The sequence below is a fragment of the Leopardus geoffroyi genome, chromosome D1 (genome assembly GCF_018350155.1).
Source record: "Leopardus geoffroyi isolate Oge1 chromosome D1, O.geoffroyi_Oge1_pat1.0, whole genome shotgun sequence".
Classification (NCBI taxonomy): Eukaryota; Metazoa; Chordata; class Mammalia; order Carnivora; family Felidae; genus Leopardus; species Leopardus geoffroyi.
This window is the reverse complement of record NC_059329.1, coordinates 50,399,694-50,418,056: the sequence shown is the minus strand read 5'-3', so window position 1 is coordinate 50,418,056 and position 18,363 is coordinate 50,399,694. Positions and strand designations below refer to the sequence as shown.

The 18,363-nt window shown below is 37.7% G+C and overlaps 1 long non-coding RNA gene across 1 annotated transcript; it reads right to left on the bottom strand.

Annotated features, from left to right (window-relative positions):
* Positions 1-1,061: 1,061 nt before the first annotated feature.
* LOC123602405 lies at positions 1,062-16,726 on the bottom strand. Its single transcript, XR_006714486.1, has 2 exons — positions 16,628-16,726; positions 1,062-1,129 (listed from the first exon to the last, which is right to left on the bottom strand). It is a non-coding gene; the product is annotated as an uncharacterized LOC123602405 (long non-coding RNA).
* Positions 16,727-18,363: the final 1,637 nt, after the last annotated feature.

The window sequence follows — 18,363 nt, the reverse complement described above, 5'->3', positions numbered from 1 at the left end:
ACACATTAGCCCTTTTTTTTGGTTTTAATATATGTTTTGGGGGATGATTTGGCTTTTTGTTTTTGCTAATGCAGCAATTCTATGCAAGTATTTTGCATGTGAACTTTTTCATGGTAAATCAGGGACTAAATTTACTTCTACTTAACTGTTGTCATGCCATCCTTTAAAGCAAGGAGTCAGAGGCCAAATCCCTTCCATCACCTGCTTTTAGATGACTCATTAGCTCAGAACAGGTTTCACTGTCTTAAGTAGTTGAAAAAAAATAATAACATTTTGCTAAATTATGATATTTGTATTTTAGTGTCTATAAATAAAATTTTATTAGAAGACCAATTTATTACGTATTGTCTATGGCCAGTTGTGTTTAAAATGAGAGTTGAGTAGTTTTGACAGATACTGTCAGATCCTCAAATCCTAAAATATTTACTATTTGGTCCTTTACAGAAAAACAATTATTATTCTCTGACTTGGAGATTCAGATGTTAGCCCAGAACTGCTCAACGGTTGATTGGATTGGGGTGATCTAGCCTTCATAATACCTGCCTAATGAAGGAAAGAGAAAAATCTTTCTGGGAGTAGATAGTTGATCTTTTACTTCCCAGAAAACCTTGGTCTTATTACACAAATCAATGCATTTCTTCCTAAATGACTATATTTTCATAACAGGGATTTTAGGCAACAGGAGCCTGCATTGAGTCACAGAGTTTATTTTACCCTTAATCTGAGGCCAAGGCACTTCACTTACCTAAGGGGCTTATTTTCTGGGGAATGAGATCTGCATTAGGAGAAATCATGCTTTATGCAAATGGACTATTCCTCCCTGGGGAAGTTGAGTTGACTGATATATCTTGATGAAAATACACTGGATTGAATTAAGCAATCTTTGAGTCAGTACTGGGTGGATTACATACATACATATTACTTTCTTTGCTAAGATTATAAATGTTTATGGAAACCAGAATATTGTGTTTAATCATTTTGTCAACTAAGTAAGAGGCCATGAGACATACCTCAGTAGTTTTTGTGCATTGCTGTCAAAATTACTTGGGGAGGGAACAGGAAAGAAGGCGGCATAGGAGGACGCTGGGCTCACCGCGCGTCCTGCTGATCACTTAGATTCCACCTACACCTGCCCAAATAAACCAGAAAAACGCCAGAGGATTAGCAAAATGGAGTCTCCTGAGCCAAGCACAGACGAGAGGCCAATGGAAGAGGGTAGGAAGGGCGGCGAGGCGATGCATGCTCCACAGACTGGCGGGAGGGAGCCAGGGCAGAGGGGTAGCCCCCCGGCCAAGCAGAGCCCCCGAGTCTGGCTTGCAAAAGCAGAGGGGCCCAACGGAGTGTGTTCCTACAGCAAGCGGGACTTAGCATCTGGGAGGTCATAAGTTAACAGCTCTGCTCGGAAAGTGGGAAGGCTGGAGGACAAAGGGAGGGAGAGTTGCTGAGCTCCAGGAGGACAGAGCTCAGTTTGGCGGGGAACAAAGGTGCTCACCAGCGCCACCTCCCTTGCCCATCCCCCAGCCAAAATCCCAAAGCGAAAAAGTTCCTGCCAGGGAACTTGCTTGCTCTGCGCAAACACCCAACGCTGTGCTTCTGTGGAGCCACCCCTCCGGCAGGGGGTCTGACTCCCTCCCGCTGCCACAAGGCCCCTCCTGAAGTGGATAACATAAGGAGAAGCGAGCTAAGCCTGCTTCTCCTGCCCCCCATGCACCTTGCCTACCCAACCCAGCTAATACACCAGATCCCCAGCATCACAAGCCTGGCAGTGTGCAAGTAGCCCAGATGGGCCACGCCACCCCACAGTGAATCCTGCCCCTAGGAGAGCGGAAGACAAGGCACACACCTGTCTGACTGTGGCCCCAGCGGTGGGCTAGGGGCAGACATCAGGTCTGACTGTGGCCCCGCCCACCAACTCCAGTTATATACCACAGCACAGAGGAAGTGCCCTGCAGGTCCACACCACTCCAGGGACTATCCAAAATGACCAAACGGAAGAATTCCCCTCAAAAGAATCTCCAGGAAATAACAACAGCTAATGAACTGATCAAAAAGGATTTAAATAATATAACAGAGAGTGAATTTAGAATAGCAGTCATAAAATTAATTGCTGGGCTTGAAAACAGTATAGAAGACAGCAGAGAATCTTTTGCTACAGATCAAGGGACTAAGGAACAGTCAGGAGGAGCTGAAAAACGCTTTAAACGGGATGCAAAATAAAATGGAAACGTCCACGGCTCGGACTGAAGAGGCAGAGGAGAGAATAGGTGACCTAGAAGATAAAATTATGGAAAAAGAGGAAGCTGAGAAAAAGAGAGATAAAAAAATCCAGGAGTATGAGGGGAAAATTAGAGAACTAGGTGATACACGAAAAAGAAATAATATACGCATAATTGATATCCCAGAGGAGGAAAAGAGAGGGAAAGGTGCTGAAGTGTACTTGAAAAAATAATAGCTGAGAACTTCCCGGATCTGGGGAAGGAAAAAGGCATTGAAATCCAAGAGGCACAGAGAACTCCCTTCAGACATAACTTGAATCAATCTTCTGCACGACATATCATAGTGAAACTGGCAAAATACAAGGATAAAGAGAAAATTCTGAAAGCAGCAAGGGATAAACGTGCCCTAACATATAAAGGGAGCCCTATAAGACTCGTGACTGATCTCTCTTTTGAAACTTGGCAGGCCAGAAAGGAATGGCAGGAGATCTTCACGGTGATGAACAGAAAAAAATACGCAGCCGAGAATCCTTTATCCAGCAAGTCTGTCATTTAGAATAGAAGAAGAGATAAAGGTGTTCCCAAACAAACAAAAACTGAAGGAATTCTTCACCACTAAACCAGCCCTACAAGAGATCCAAAGGGGAATCCTGTGAGACAAAGTACCAGAGACATTGCTACAAGCATAAAACATACAGACATCACAATGACTCTAAACCCGTATCTTTCTATAATAACACTGAATGTAAATGGACTAAATGCGCCAACTAAAAGACACAGGGTATCAGAATGGATAAAAAAAACAAGACCCATCTATTTGCTCTCTACAAGAGACTCATTTTAGACCTGAGGACACCTTTAGATTGAGAGTGAGTGGATGCAGAACTATTTATCATGCTACTGGAAGCCAAAAGAAAGCTGGAGTAGCCATACTTATATCAGACAAACTAGACTTTAATTTAAAGGTTGTAACAAGAGATGAAGAAGGGCATTATATAATAATTACAGGGTCTATCCATCAGGAAGAGCTAACAGTTATAAATGTCTATGCGCCGAATACAGGAGCCCCCAAATATATAAAACAATTACCCATAAACATATGGAACCTTATGGATAAGAATGTGGTAATTGCAGGGGACTTTAACACTCCACTTACAAAAATGGTTAGATCATCTAGACACACGGTCAATAAAGAAATTAGGGCCCTGAATGATACATTGGATCAGATGGACTTGACAGCTATATTTAGAACTCTGCATCCCAAAGCAACAGAATATACTTTCTTCTCGAGTGCACATGGAACATTCTCCAAGATAGATCATATACTGGGTCACAAAATAGCCCTTCATAAGTATACAAGAATTGAAATTATACCATACATACTTTCAGACCACAATGCTATGAAGCTTGAAATCAACCACAGGAAAAAGTCTGGAAAACCTCCAAAAGCATGGAGGTTAAAGAACACCCTACTGACAAATGAGTGGGCCAACCAGGCAATTAGAGAAGAAATTAAAAAATATATGGAAACAAACGAAAATGAAAATACAACAATCCAAAAGCTTTGGGATGCAGCGAAGGCAGTCCTGAGAGGAAAATACATTGCAATCCAGGCCTATCTCAAGAAACAAGAAAAATCCCAAATAAAAAATCTAACAGCACACCTAAAGGAAATAGAAGCAGAACAGCAAAGGCAGCCTAAACCCAGCAGAAGAAGAGAAATAATAAAGATCAGAGCAGAAATAAACAATATAGAATCTAAAAAAACTGTACAGCAGATCAACGAAACCAAGAGTTGGTTTTTTGAAAAAATAAACAAAATTGACAAACCTTTGGCCAGGTTACTCGAAAAGAAAAGGGAGATGACCCAAATAGATAAAATCATGAATGAAAATGGAATTATTACAACCAATCCCTCAGACATACAAACAATTATCAGGGAATACTATGAAAAATTATATGCCAACAAACTGGATAACCTGGAAGAAATGGACAAATTCCTAAACACCCACACGCTTCTAAAACTCAATCAGGAGGAAATAGAAAGCTTGAACAGACCCATAACCAGCGAAGAAATTGAATCCGTTATCAAAAATCTCCCAACAAATAAGAGTCCAGGACCAGATGGCTTCCCAGGGGAGTTCTACCAGACGTTTAAAGCAGAGATAATACCTATCCTTCTCAAGCTATTCCAAGAAATAGAAAGGGAAGGAAAACTTCCAGACTCATTCTATGAAGCCAGTATTACTTTGATTCCTAAACCAGACAGAGACCCAGTAAAAAAAGAGAACTCCAGGCCAATATCCCTGATGAAAATAGATGCAAAAATTCTCAATCAGATACTAGCAAATCGAATTCAACAGCATATGAAGAGAATTATTCACCATGATCAAGTGGGATTCATTCCTGGGATGTAGGGCTGGTTCAACATTCACAAATCAATCAACGTGATACATCACATTAATAAAAGAAAAGATAAGAACCATATGATCCTGTCAATCGATGCAAAAAAGGCCTTTGACAAAATTCAGCACCGTTTCTTAATAAAAAGCCTTGAGAAAGTCGAGATAGAAGGAACATACTTAAACATCATAAAAGCCTTTTATGAAAAGCCCACAGCTAACATCATCCTCAATGGGGAAAAACTGAGAGCTTTTACCCTGAGATCAGGAACACGACAGGGATGCCCACCCTCACCGCTGTTGTTTAACATAGTGCTGGAAGTTCTAGCATCAGCAATCAGACAACAAAAGGAAATCAAAGGCATCAAAATTGGCAAAGATGAAGTCAAGCTTTCACTTTTTGCAGATGACACGATACTATACGTGGAAAATCCAACAGACTCCACCAAAAGTCTGCTAGAATTGATACATGAATTCAGCAAAGTTGCAGGATACAAAATCAATGTACAGAAACCAGTTGCATTCTTATACACTAACAATGAAGCAACAGAAAGACAAATAAAGAAACTGATCCCATTCACAATTGCACCAAGAAGCATAAAATACCTAGGAATAAATCTAACCAAAGATGTAAAAGATCTGTATGCTGAAAACTATAGAAAGCTTATGAAGGTAATTGAAGAAGATATAAAGAAATGGAAAGACATTCCCTGCTCATGGATTGGAAGAATAAATATTGTCAAAATGTCAATACTACCCAAAATAATCTACACATTCAGTGCAATCCCAATCAAAATTGCACCAGCATTCTTCTCGAAACTAGAACAAGCCATTCTAAAATTCATATGGAACCACAAAAGGCCCCGAATAGCCAAAGGAATTTTGAATAACAAGACCAAAGCAGGAGGCATTACAATCCCAGACTTTAGCCTCTACTACAAAGCTGTCATCATCAAGACAGCATGGTATTGACATAAAAACAGACACATAGACCAATGGAATAGAATAGAAACCCCATAACTAGACCCATAAACGTATAGCCAACTCATCTTTGACAAAGCAGGAAAGAACATCCAATGGAAAAAAGACAGGCTCTTTAACAAATGGTGCTGGGAGAACTGGACAGCAACATGCAGAAGGTTGAAACTAGACCACTTTCTCACACCATTCACAAAAATAAACTCAAAATGGATAAAGGACCTGAATGTGAGACAGGAAACCATCAAAACCCTAGAGGAGAAAGCAGGAAAAAACCTCTCTGACCTCAGCCGTAGCAATCTCTTACTCAAGACATCCCCAAAGGCAAGGGAATTAAAAGCAAAAATGAATTACTGGCATCTTATGAAGATAAAAAGCTTCTGCACAGCCAAGGAAACAACCAACAAAACTAAAAGGCAACCAACGGAATGGGAAAAGATATTTGCAAATGACATCTTGGACAAAGGGCTAGTATCCAAAATGTATAAAGAGCTCACCAAACTCCACACCCGAAAAACAAATAACCCAGTGAAGAAATGAGCAGAAAACATGAATAGACACTTCTCTAAAGAAGACATCTGGATGGCCAACAGGCACATGAAAAGATGGTCAACGTCGCTCCTTATCAGGGAAATACAAATCAAAACCACACTCAGATATCACCTCACGCCAGTCAGAGTGGCCAAAATGAACAAATCAGGAGACTATAGATGTGGAGAGGATGTGGAGAAACGGGAACCCTCTTGCACTGTTGGTGGGAATGCAAATTGGTGCAGCCACTCTGGAAAACAGTGTGGAGGTTCCTCAAAAAATTAAAAATAGACCTACCCTATGATGCAGCAATAGCACTGCTAGGAATTTATCCAAGGGATACAGGAGTACTGATGCATAGGGGCACTTGTACCCCAGTGTTTATAGCAGCACTCTCAACAATAGCCAAATTATGGAAAGAGCCTAAATGTCCATCAACTGATGAATGGATAAAGAAATTGTGGTTTATATACACAATGGAGTACTACAGGGCAATGAGAAAGAACGAAATATGGCCCTTTGTAGCAAAGTGGATGGAACTGGAGAGGGTGATGCTAAGTGAAATAAGCCATACAGAGAAAGACAGATACCATATGGTTTCACTCTTATGTGGATCCTGAGAAACTTAACAGAAACCGATGGGGGAGGGGAAGGAAAAAAAAAGAGGTTAGAGTGGGAGAGAGCCAAAACATAAGAGACTCTTAAAAACTGAGAACAAACTGAGGGTTGATGGGGAGTGGGAGGGAGGGGAGGGTGGGGGATGGGTATTGAGGAGGGCACCTTTTGGGATGAGCACTGGGTGTTGTATGGAAACCAGTTTGACAATAAATTTCATATTGAAAAAAAAATTACTTGGGGAGCTCGGGGCAAATGATATCAGACCCCACAGGAGTTGAGAATAAGTGTTGTATTGAAAGAGTTTGGACTCTGGATTCAGATGGGTCTGAATTCCAACCCTGCCTTTGATTAACTGTACAGCTTTGGACCAATTTATTAAAATCTCTGAAATCCATTTCTTTATTTGTCAAAAAAGATGAATCCTTGACTTCCCTTAGAGCTGCTTGTAAGGTTAAATGAAAATATATAAATAAATATATAACATAGTGCCTAGCACTTAATACATGCTAAATAAATTTACTCAATAAATTGAATTCTCTTTCCATGAGAATTCATTTCCACATACCTTTAACCCCATTGATCATTTTGGTGAAACCAGCATAAATCTTAAATTGGTCAAGTCCCTGAAATAGGCACATAATCAGCAGATAAACAGAACCTCACAAATGGTCTTAGATGCTAAATAGAAACTTTCTGGATTCCAACTCACCCTAGATGGAGACTCAGGACACAGGTAACAATAGATAGCAAATATACACAAAATCAAGGCCAAGACAAGACCAGTACTTTGGTTTATAAGCTCCAAAAGTTTGGATAGCTGCCTGGAGGAACTAGAATAATTGGAAATAAATTTGACAGGGAGCTTGTGAAACAAGCTTTTTTTTAGTCAGGTGTGTTAAAGAATCCCCTGTGAGAAGCAACTACCTCTACACTTAGTGGATTGCAGAATTTAACCAACACCTCTGACAGGTTTTGTGACATGCAAAATCTATCTGGGCCAAGAAGAGTTGCTTGGACTTTTCCCTTCTTTTAATTGCACATTCTCATATTTTACTCTTAAATGAGAGGAAAAGTTTTATGGAATTCAACCAAGCATCCGAGAGCTCTAGGAAAATAATGAAAAACAAAAATATCATCAATTAAAATATAAAAATACTATTAATTACTCTTTGTCCAGAGCAATACAATTTGTAAAGCACTTTGGATATTTGGAATCTATATCTTTGAAAGTATAAAATAGTCCCATTAAGTAAGTGTCATTATCACCAGTGAAGAGACATAGAGATTGAGAAAATTGCCAAACTAGTAAATGATAGAACTAGGATACACATAACATCTAATTAATTCAGACTTTGTGCTCTTTTTATCTGTCTATTGATTCAAGAAATATTCATTGAGATTCTACTTTGTGCCAGATTCACTGCTGGGTGCTTGGTATATAGAAATCAAAAAGACATAGTCCTGGTTTTCAAAGTGTAAAGAACCAATTCTAATAGTATGTGATAAATAAGAGATTAGATCATTTAGAAGTGAGAACTAAATGGAAAAAAAAATTATCAACTTTGTTTAGAATATCAGTCCAAAACAAAAATGATCATTTAATAGATGTTTTATTTTGGTGTTGAATCCTTTATAGGCATTATCTCATGTAAACCTAAATATAGCCTATAAATTAGGTACTTTTATCCCATTTTTCTAAATGACTAAACTGAGGTACAGAGCAGTGATAGCATACCCATGTTTGAACATCTAGGAAGTAATGGGAATCATTTTTGGTTGCCTATAAAGGTCCAGCCCGAAACCATTATATACATTATCTCTGAAACAATCTCCAAGGAAGAGATGTTTCAACTTGGTGCTGAACATTGTAGGTATCCATCCATTAGACATATTGGGGAAGGTGTTTCAGAAGAGAGCAGCAAGCCCAAAATCCCAGAGGTAAGAGACCAGATGATCAGCTTGGGGAACTATAGGTACTTCAGTGTTACCAGTAGAGTGTCACCTCTGGAAAGTGTTTAGCTGTGAGGCTGAAGGGAAAGCCCACAGAGCAGATTACCGGCCACACTAGATACCCTGCAAAGGAGAATAGGACTGATTCATAGTCACTAAAGAAGGTTCAGAATTACACGATAAGGTTACCTTTTTTTGGAAAAATGAAACTATAACTCTGTGACCTATTTTACCACTTTGTAGCTAACCAGTAATTCATCCAATTAAGTAAGCATTCCTATGTTTCTGAAAACATGTCCTTGGGGAGTAAAGTGATAGCAAAATGAAACTTTAGTGGGTGTCAGAGAGGCAAGTCTTTTTACCTCCTCTAATCATTTTTTCCAATGTATTATGTGTGTGATGAATACAACCTGTACTGTGTACAAGCATCTGTGAGGATCACATGCAGCTTCCTGTCAAACCGAGTAGTATATTATGAAATGCAAGACATGTGCAAGTTATTATTACTTAGTAGGACCTCCCCAACCACTCCTTGAGCCCTTATGGTGTGTTGGTACAGGAGAGGGTGGGTTTTTTTTTTTTTTTTTGGTTGTTATTGTTGTTTTTTTTTTTTTTTTTTTTTTTTTTTTTGTCCTTTAAACTTCAGTCTGACATTGACTGCTTTTTTCACAGCAATTTAGGGAAGTAAAGTAAGGTCTTTATAGGACTAGACTTGCATACTACAAAATGGACAGGCCATGAGGGATCTGATTGACCTGGAGTTCTTGAAGGTCATGAAATAAAGCTGAATCTGGCTAAGGGTTATGGTCATAACAAGGTGTGGTCCAGGCAAACACTGTGTATTGAGGATGAAATGGTAACCAGTCCTCTCAGGTAAGAAACTCAGAGGCCTGAAGGTGGGAAGAAGAAATACTAGGTATACAAAAGTTCAGGCAGTCAACTAGAAGAAGGCCGGTCACAACAGGGCTGAAATATCGTTCCTTAGTATTGTCCTCTGCCTGTAGTCCAATTTATATTTCTGCTTAATAGGAAGCAATCATTTTCCACTTACAGTGAGAAGGCACTTATTCTAAAAATTAAGACCTTTTTTATTACATGCCTAAATAAAAAAGGTCTCATATAAGATCTGCATTTTTTTTAAATTTCTCTCCAACCCAGATTTCCCACATGCCTTTGCCACATTGAATTTCCTGAAGAAGTTCTACACATCACTCCTGTGCTCAAAGCCTTCCTTGGTATTCACTGCCTTCTACAGTTTTGATGCAGTTTTAGACTAAAGTCCAATTTTTACCACATAGAAGCAACATAACCTGGTATTGTATCATCAAAACTGATTATTTTCACCAATCATGTTTGTCTCAACTCCTACTCTTCTTATGATTTTGCTCATATTTTCACTATTTCTAGATCTGCAAATTCTAACTAGTCATTTTTCAAAGACAACTTCTTCATCAAGCGTCTTCTAATCTGTTTCTAGTTGATCATCTCTTATTTTCAACCTCTTAAATTTGCACTTGCTATCTTCTGCAGAACCAAAATACCTAATAGCAATAATCAAGAAAGTTCAATGAAAATAAAAGTGTAAAGGTTTTTTTTTATTAAATGAAAGCCATTTTAATTTTGATGTAATCTATAGATTTGATACCTCATGAGTTGGTAGAGAAAACACAGCCTATTTTTTACTAAACTATTTTTAGAACGATTTGAAGTTCATAGTAAAACTGACAGGAAGGTGAAGAGATTGTGTGTATGCTCCCTGCATACAATGGTAGACGATTAGGTGGACTGAGTGAATTCTTCAAGAGGAAGGGTAGCCCTGCTTAGATTTAAAATAAAACAATGCAGGGCTCAAAACTTTTTGTCCTGATGTTGTTCTATTGCTTTCTAAGTAACTCCAACTCAGTAGAAAATAGTTCCAGCTCAGTAACCCTGTTAATATTTTTAGTATGTTTTAATTCCAGTATAGTTTCAGTATAGCTAACTATTCTTAACAACTTTCAAGTATAAAATGCAGTATTGTTTTTTACAGCCACAATGCTATTCATTATATTCCCCAGAACTTATTCATTTTATATTTGGAAGTTTATACCTTCTGACCAACATCTACCAATTTTCCCCAACCCTGGCTCCTGGAAATCACCAATCTACTCTCTGTTTTTATGAGTTGAGCTTTTTTAGTTTCTACACATAAGTGAATGTATTTGTCTTTCTGTCTGATTTAGTCCATTTAGCATTGTGCTCTCCAGATTCATTCATACTGTCACAAGTGGCAGGATTTCCTTCTTTTATATGGCTGAATAATATTCTTGTGTATGTGACATATATACACACATATGAATGGATAAAGGAAATGTCATATATATATATATATATATACACATATACATATATGACATAAATTGTCACATATACATCATATATGGCATATATATATTACATGGATGTATAATATACATCCATGTGATATATACATCCATGTGAGATATATATATATATATATATTTCTTCAGGAAATTCAATGTAGCAAAGCATGTGGGAAACCTGGGAAACCTTCCTTCCTCCTCTCTTGTTGACCTCCTTTGTGATTTGATAACTTTTGTTGTGGTATACTTTAATTGTTTTATCTCTGTCTTTTGTATACCTACTACAAGTTTTCCTTTTGTGGTTACCATGAAACTTACATAAAATATCTTGACAGGCTCTATTCACTGATAATGGGAAATTATCACTGGGATATATATTATCAATGGGATAATATTCACTGATAATGGGAAAATCAAATCACCTCTCTTCTGAGCCTTTAGAATGAAAAGTTTCATCCAGTGATCACTAAAATACCTTTTTCTAGCTATAAGCGTGATTTGAGGTCCCCTTTCTAAATAGTGTGCTCAGTGACAAGATCTGATGATCACTGTTTGTTTCAAAATGTAACAGCATTTATTGGATTGTCACTGTCTGAATAGATCAAAAGCACTGCAAATCTCAATAATCTCAATTGAAGTATATATCACCACATATAAAGGACTATAAAATGCCAGTATTGTACTTCCATTAGTAGGAGTGATTATGTGAGAAAGTCCATTACTCTCAGAGTCAGAAACATATACACATATACACACACACTTGCCAATTTAGTTGCCTTTGAGAGATGACTTGATATAAACTATGTTAATTCCAAATTTTGCAAACAGATTTGAAAGAATAAAAGTATTATGAATTAGAGGCAATAACATGAAACAAGTATTTCATGCTTATTTGAAAACTATTATAATAGTTACTATAAGAGATGTAAAGAAGTCTGAATCCCAAAAGCTAATAGCCTAATTAAAGACACAAAATTTTTAAAAAATTTGCACATATACTATATGCCAAGCATTGTATAAGCCATTCAAGATATAGCAGTGAAGGGTTGAATACTGTTTCTTTACTCATGGAGAATATAAACATAAGGATTCTTAAAAAACAATGGTTTGAATTTTGAAAATGCTAAAAAATAAAATGCAGAAAGATTTAATGACTTCCCTAAGATCAAAATTGTAGTTAAGTTACAGAGTCAAGTCAATAAATTATGTTAAGATTTCTTATCTAGTGTGTTTGCTACAGCTCACATAGTAATATGATTATTTATTTAAATTGAAGTATATTTTATATACCATAAAATACATAGATCATAAGTGTAATATCCACTGAGTTTTGAAAAATGCATATGCTTGTATCTCCAGAAACCCAGTCAAGCTATAGAACATTTCATCACTTTAGAAAATTTGCTCATGTCCTTCTTCCAGTCAATCTCAAATCTCCTCAAATGCAACCACCATTATGATTTGTATCATTAATAGATTATCTTTGCTTCTTTATTAATTATAAATGGGATCACATACAAGTAAATATGCACAAGTTATTTATCTGTTCTCCTGTGGACATTTGGATGACTCTCATTTGTTTATTTTATTTTTTGCTAATATATATAAAGTTGCTATCAACATTTTTTAGTTATTTTATAAACATATATTTTTATTTCTCCATGGTAAATAACTAGTGGTACAATTTGGGTGATTGAAGTATGCTTATGTCTAACGTTATAAGAAATTTACAAACAGATTTCCAAAGGGGCTATCATATTAACAGTCCTATCAATGTATGTCTCAATGTATGTGAATCTCAATGTATGAGATTTCTGGTTGCTCTTACTGATTTTTATTTCCAGTCTTTTTAATTTTAGCCATTTTCATGAGTGTGAAATGGGATCTCACTGTGGTTTCAATTTTCATTTCCCTGAAGATTAATCATGTTGAACATCTCTTTATGAGTTCATTCTTCTTTCATACATATTATTCTGTTAAGTGTCTATTCAAATGCTTTTCCATTTCTTAATTGTATTAATTTTCTTTGTATTTTGACATATAGGAATCACTAAAATATTCTGGATAGAATTATTTTAATATATATGTAAATTTTTAATAAATAATAGGCACAAATATTTTGTTTTATTAAGTATACCACTTCAAACAATTTTATAGTAATTTTGTCTTTTCTTCTGTACACAATACTTGCCACTCCAAAATTATACAGAAAATTTTCTGTTTTCTTCTGGACTTACTTACTAACTGTATTTTTACATTTCAGTCTATAATTCAATGACAACATACCTTTATCCTTCTGGATCATTTCAAATTTCATGATACAGGCTTTAGGGTATGCATTTAGCAACAGAATGTCAAGAAGCTCTAGCACTTTACATGAACTCTGCCTCATAGGATGGGAGATACATGGCTAGAAGGAACATAGCTCAGAGCAGACTGCTATGGAAAATGGAGTGGGTGAAGCAGTAACTTAAAGACAAAGCAACATATAGATAAAGCATCTCATTAAGAATTCAAGATGGTGACCAATCCTCCCAATCACACCTGATTCCTCAACCATGAAGAGTTCCTGTACTCTTCTAGTAATAAAAGAAAATTGATAGGAAAGCAAACATCCTAGGGAAAGGCAGTGGAATTTAAGGTAGAGACTTGTTTCTTCAGATTTGTTGGGATATCAGGCATAGTCAATGAAGGCAAATTCTGAGCCCAGTGTTTTCAGAGAATGAAAGAGAGACCTTCCACCCTGGGGCAATATGATAATCTGGGTCATACCTGAAGGCAGCATATCTACAAATCAGTAACAAAGAAAATCAGATAAGAAATTGAGCAATTGCACTACTAGGTATTTACCTAAAGAATAAAACAAATATATGAATTCAAAGGATACATGCACCCTGATATTTATAGCAGCATTATCAATAATAGCCAAATTATGGAAAGAGCCCATACGTTCATCAACTGATGAGTGAATAAATTATATATGTATGTGTGTGTGTGTGTGTATGTATGTGTATGTAAAATGGAATGCAACTCAGTCATAAAAGAAGACTGAAATCTTGCCATTCACACAATGATGAGGATGGGGCTAGAGAATATGATGCTAAGTGAAATAAGTCAGTCAGAGAAAGACAAATACCATATGATTTCACTCATATGTGGAATTTAAGAAACAAAACAAATGAACATCGGAGGAAAAAAAAACAGAAGAAAACAAAGAAACAGACATTTAACAATAGAGAACAAATTGATGGTTACCAGAGGGGAGGTGAATGAGAGGATGGTTTACATAAGTGGTGAGGATTAAAGAGGGCACTTGAGATGAGCCACAGGTATTGTACAGAAATGTTGAATCACTAAATTGTATACTTGACACTAATATTACACTGTATATTAACTAACTGGAATTTAGATAAAAACTTGAAAAAAAAGAAATTCAGAGACATGTAGCTACAACTGTGTCACTCTTGGAATCTGGAAATTGATAGGTGTCTCTGTTTCTAGCACCATGAATTGGCCAGTAAGAACTGGATTAGGAGCTATAGCAAACTGTAGCATTCATGGACAGATTTGTTGTTGTTGTTGTTGTTGTTGTTGTTGTTGTTTCCTATAAGGCGCTGAGATAAGAAGAGAAAGGAAATAAGTCAGACTTACCTATTTTTACAAAACAAATAATTTATTACAAAACAAATGTGTGCTCAAGAATTTTAGAGAGAAAATTTTGAAAGTAGGCATTATCCAGAAATGAATCAGATGGTTTGGGTAAAAATGATGGGTACTGTTTGTTCAGTCTTGGACATAGCAGACACTTAATAAATAAATTCATGTGGAAGGGTGAGAGGAAGGCAGAGAGCACATTTTATTTTAATCTACTTCCTTCTTACTACCTCTCATAAAGATAAGCTAACAAAAACAAGCATAGGTAGAATATTAAATTATTTCATTTGTGTGAAATCTGCTTTTGTTTGTTCATACATTTGCGTGTTTGTTTTTGTTTTATATAATGTCAAATGATTGGATTAATTGTTTTGATTTTTCAACTTATGTTATAACAATTTATTGATATATAGTTGACATGCCATATAATCTGTCAATTAAAAGTATATAATTCAGTGATTTTTAGTATACTGACAGAATTGAACAATCATCACTACAATCCATTTTAGAATATTTTCATGACCCCAAAAAGAAATGCCATACTCTAGCCATAATTCCCTATTCTCCTTTCCCCCATCAGATCCTGGCAAACACGAATCCACTTTCTACATGGTTTTGTCTATTCTAGACATTTCATATATATGGAATCATACCATATGGGTCATTGGACCTTAGCTTATTTTATTAAATAAAATTGACCATTACCACTACCCCAGCTATTAGGCAATATAGATACCATCAGTAATCAACATTAAAAATATATATATCTACAATAAATCCCTTCATTGACAGAGTATGTGTTCTAGTGAACTTCGTACCTTCATTGTTTAGACCTATTCTGGAAACATACTAATTAGTCACTTCTTTGTTGACTGATGAATTAATAAAAATAACGATCACACATTTGAAAAATTCTCTAAATTTTTGAAAGCTTATTTTTATTTTACCCTCAAAGAACACTCTGTAGAATGACTATTATTGTTGTTTTTGTTTATTATTATTATTATTATTATTATTATTATTATTATTTTACCAAGTAAGCAGAGTCCAGAAAGGTTAAGTGATTTACATAAGAACAGAAGCCACTCAGTAGTAGAGCCAGAATATAATTATAGTCATCAGGTCTCAAAGCTTTGTCTTATGGACTACAAATTCTAATCATGATTGACTTGAAGACTCATATGAGGGACATACCTTACGATCGTGTCCAGATTGTTTTTAAAAGGAATATACCATTCATACCATTAATAGCCACTCATAATGGCACATGAATTTTATAACACATGGAGCTCCTATAAACTGGTGAATCTTTGAGCTCTGGGTTGCAATGGAATCAGAGGTTGTATCTAGGTTTGGCAGAAATGAGTGTCAAAATTAGCAATGGTGTTTGTGGGTAGAACATTAAAGTGAATGTGGGCTCTGACATACTTGCCACCAGTAATGATAAGGCATTGTCTTTTGAAGAAGACGCATACTTTAGTTTTAATTTAGCTATGTAGTACATTATCATCTGTGCCATGTGAGTATGGCATTTGATAGAGAATTAAAAGATCACAGCACAATAATTATTGGCTTTTTAGGGAGACAAAAACACTATAAATAATTCACAAGGAAGAATTTTCTATGCTATAAAACCTATTCATTCAAAAAATGTTGATGGAGCACAAATTATCAAATAATGTTATTTTTCCAATTTTATTGATGATATGTAATGTTTTATTGAACATTTTGGTATATAAAACCTTGTGGCCATTTTATAAATTTTCCCTTAGTATAGACTATTGTGTAATAGCAACTTGATACATAAAAAAGTGCTTTTGAAAAAGCTCTCATGGGAGACTGGAGGGAAGATGGCGGCGTAGGAGGACGCTGGGCTCACCACGTGTCCTGCTGATCACTTAGATTCCACCTACACCTGCCTAAATAACCCAGAAAACCGCCAGAGGATTAGCAGAACGGAGTCGCCGGAACCAAGCGCAGACGAGAGGCCCACGGAAGAGGGTAGGAAGGGTGGCGAGGCGGTGCGCGCTCCACGGACTGGCGGGAGGGAGCCGGGGCGGAGGGGCGGCTCGCCGGCCAAGCAGAGCCCCGGAGTCTGGCTTGCAAAAGCGGAGGGGCCTGATGGACTGTGTTCCGACAGCAAGCGCGACTTAGCGTCTGGGAGGGCATAAGTTAACAGCTCTGCTCGGAAAGCGGGAAGGCTGGAGGACAAAGGGAGGGAGAGTTGCTGAGCCCCCGGACTACAGAGCTCAGTTTGGTGGGGAACAAAGGAGCTCACCAGCGCCATCTCCCCCGCCCACCCCCAGCCAAAATCCCAAAGAGAACCAGTTCCTGCCAGGGAACTTGCTCGCTCCGCGCAAACACCCAACTCTGTGCTTCTGCGGAGCCAAACCTCCGGCAGCGGATCTGACTCCCTCCCGCTGCCACAGGGCCCCTCCTGAAGTGGATCACCTAAGGAGAAGCGAGCTAAGCCTGCCCCTCCTGCCCCTGTGCACCTTGCCTACCCACCCCAGGTAATACCCCAGATCCCCAGCATCACAAGCCTGGCAGTGTGCAAATAGCCCAGACGGGCCACGCCACCCCACAGTGAATCCCGCCCCTAGGAGAGGGGAAGAGAAGGCACACACCAGTCTGACTGTGGCCCCAGCGGTGGGCTGGGGGCAGACATCAAGTCGGACTGCAGCCCCGCCCACCAACTCCAGTTATACACCACAGCACAGGGGAAGTGCCCTGCAGGTCCTCACCACGCCAGGGACTATCCAAAATGACCAAGCGGAAGAATTCCCTTCAAAAGAATCTCCAGGAAATAACAACAGCTAATGAGCTGATCAAAAAGGATTTAAATAATATAACCGAAAGTGAATTTAGAATAATAGTCATAAAATTAATCGCCGGGCTTGAAAACAGTATAGAGGACAGCAGAGAATCTCTTGCTACAGAGATCAAGGGACTAAGGAACAGTCATGAGGAGCTGAAAAACGCTTTAAATGAAATGCAAAACAAAATGGAAACCACCACGGCTCGGATTGAAGAGGCAGAGGAGAGAATAGGTGAACTAGAAGATAAAGTTATGGAAAAAGAGGAAGCTGAGAAAAAGAGAGATAAAAAAATCCAGGAGTATGAGGGGAAAATTAGAGAACTAAGTGATACACTAAAAAGAAATAATATACGCATAATTGGTATCCCAGAGGAGGAAGAGAGAGGGAAAGGTCTGAAGGGGTACTTGAAGAAATAATAGCTGAGAACTTCCCTGAACTGGGGAAGGAAAAAGGCATTGAAATCCAAGAGGCACAGAGAACTCCCTTCAGACGTAACTTGAATCGATCTTCTGCACGACATATCATAGTGAAACTGGCAAAATACAAGGATAAAGAGAAAATTCTGAAAGCAGCAAGGGGTAAACCTGCCCTCACATATAAAGGGAGACCTATAAGACTCGTGACTGATCTCTCTTTTGAAACTTGGCAGGCCAGAAAGAATTGGCACGAGATTTTCAGTGTGCTATACAGAAAAAATATGCAGCCGAGAATCCTTTATCCAGCAAGTCTGTCATTTAGAATAGAAGGAGAGATAAAGGTGTTCCCAAACAAACAAAAACTGAAGGAATTCTTCACCACTAAACCAGCCCTACAAGAGATCCTAAGGGGGACC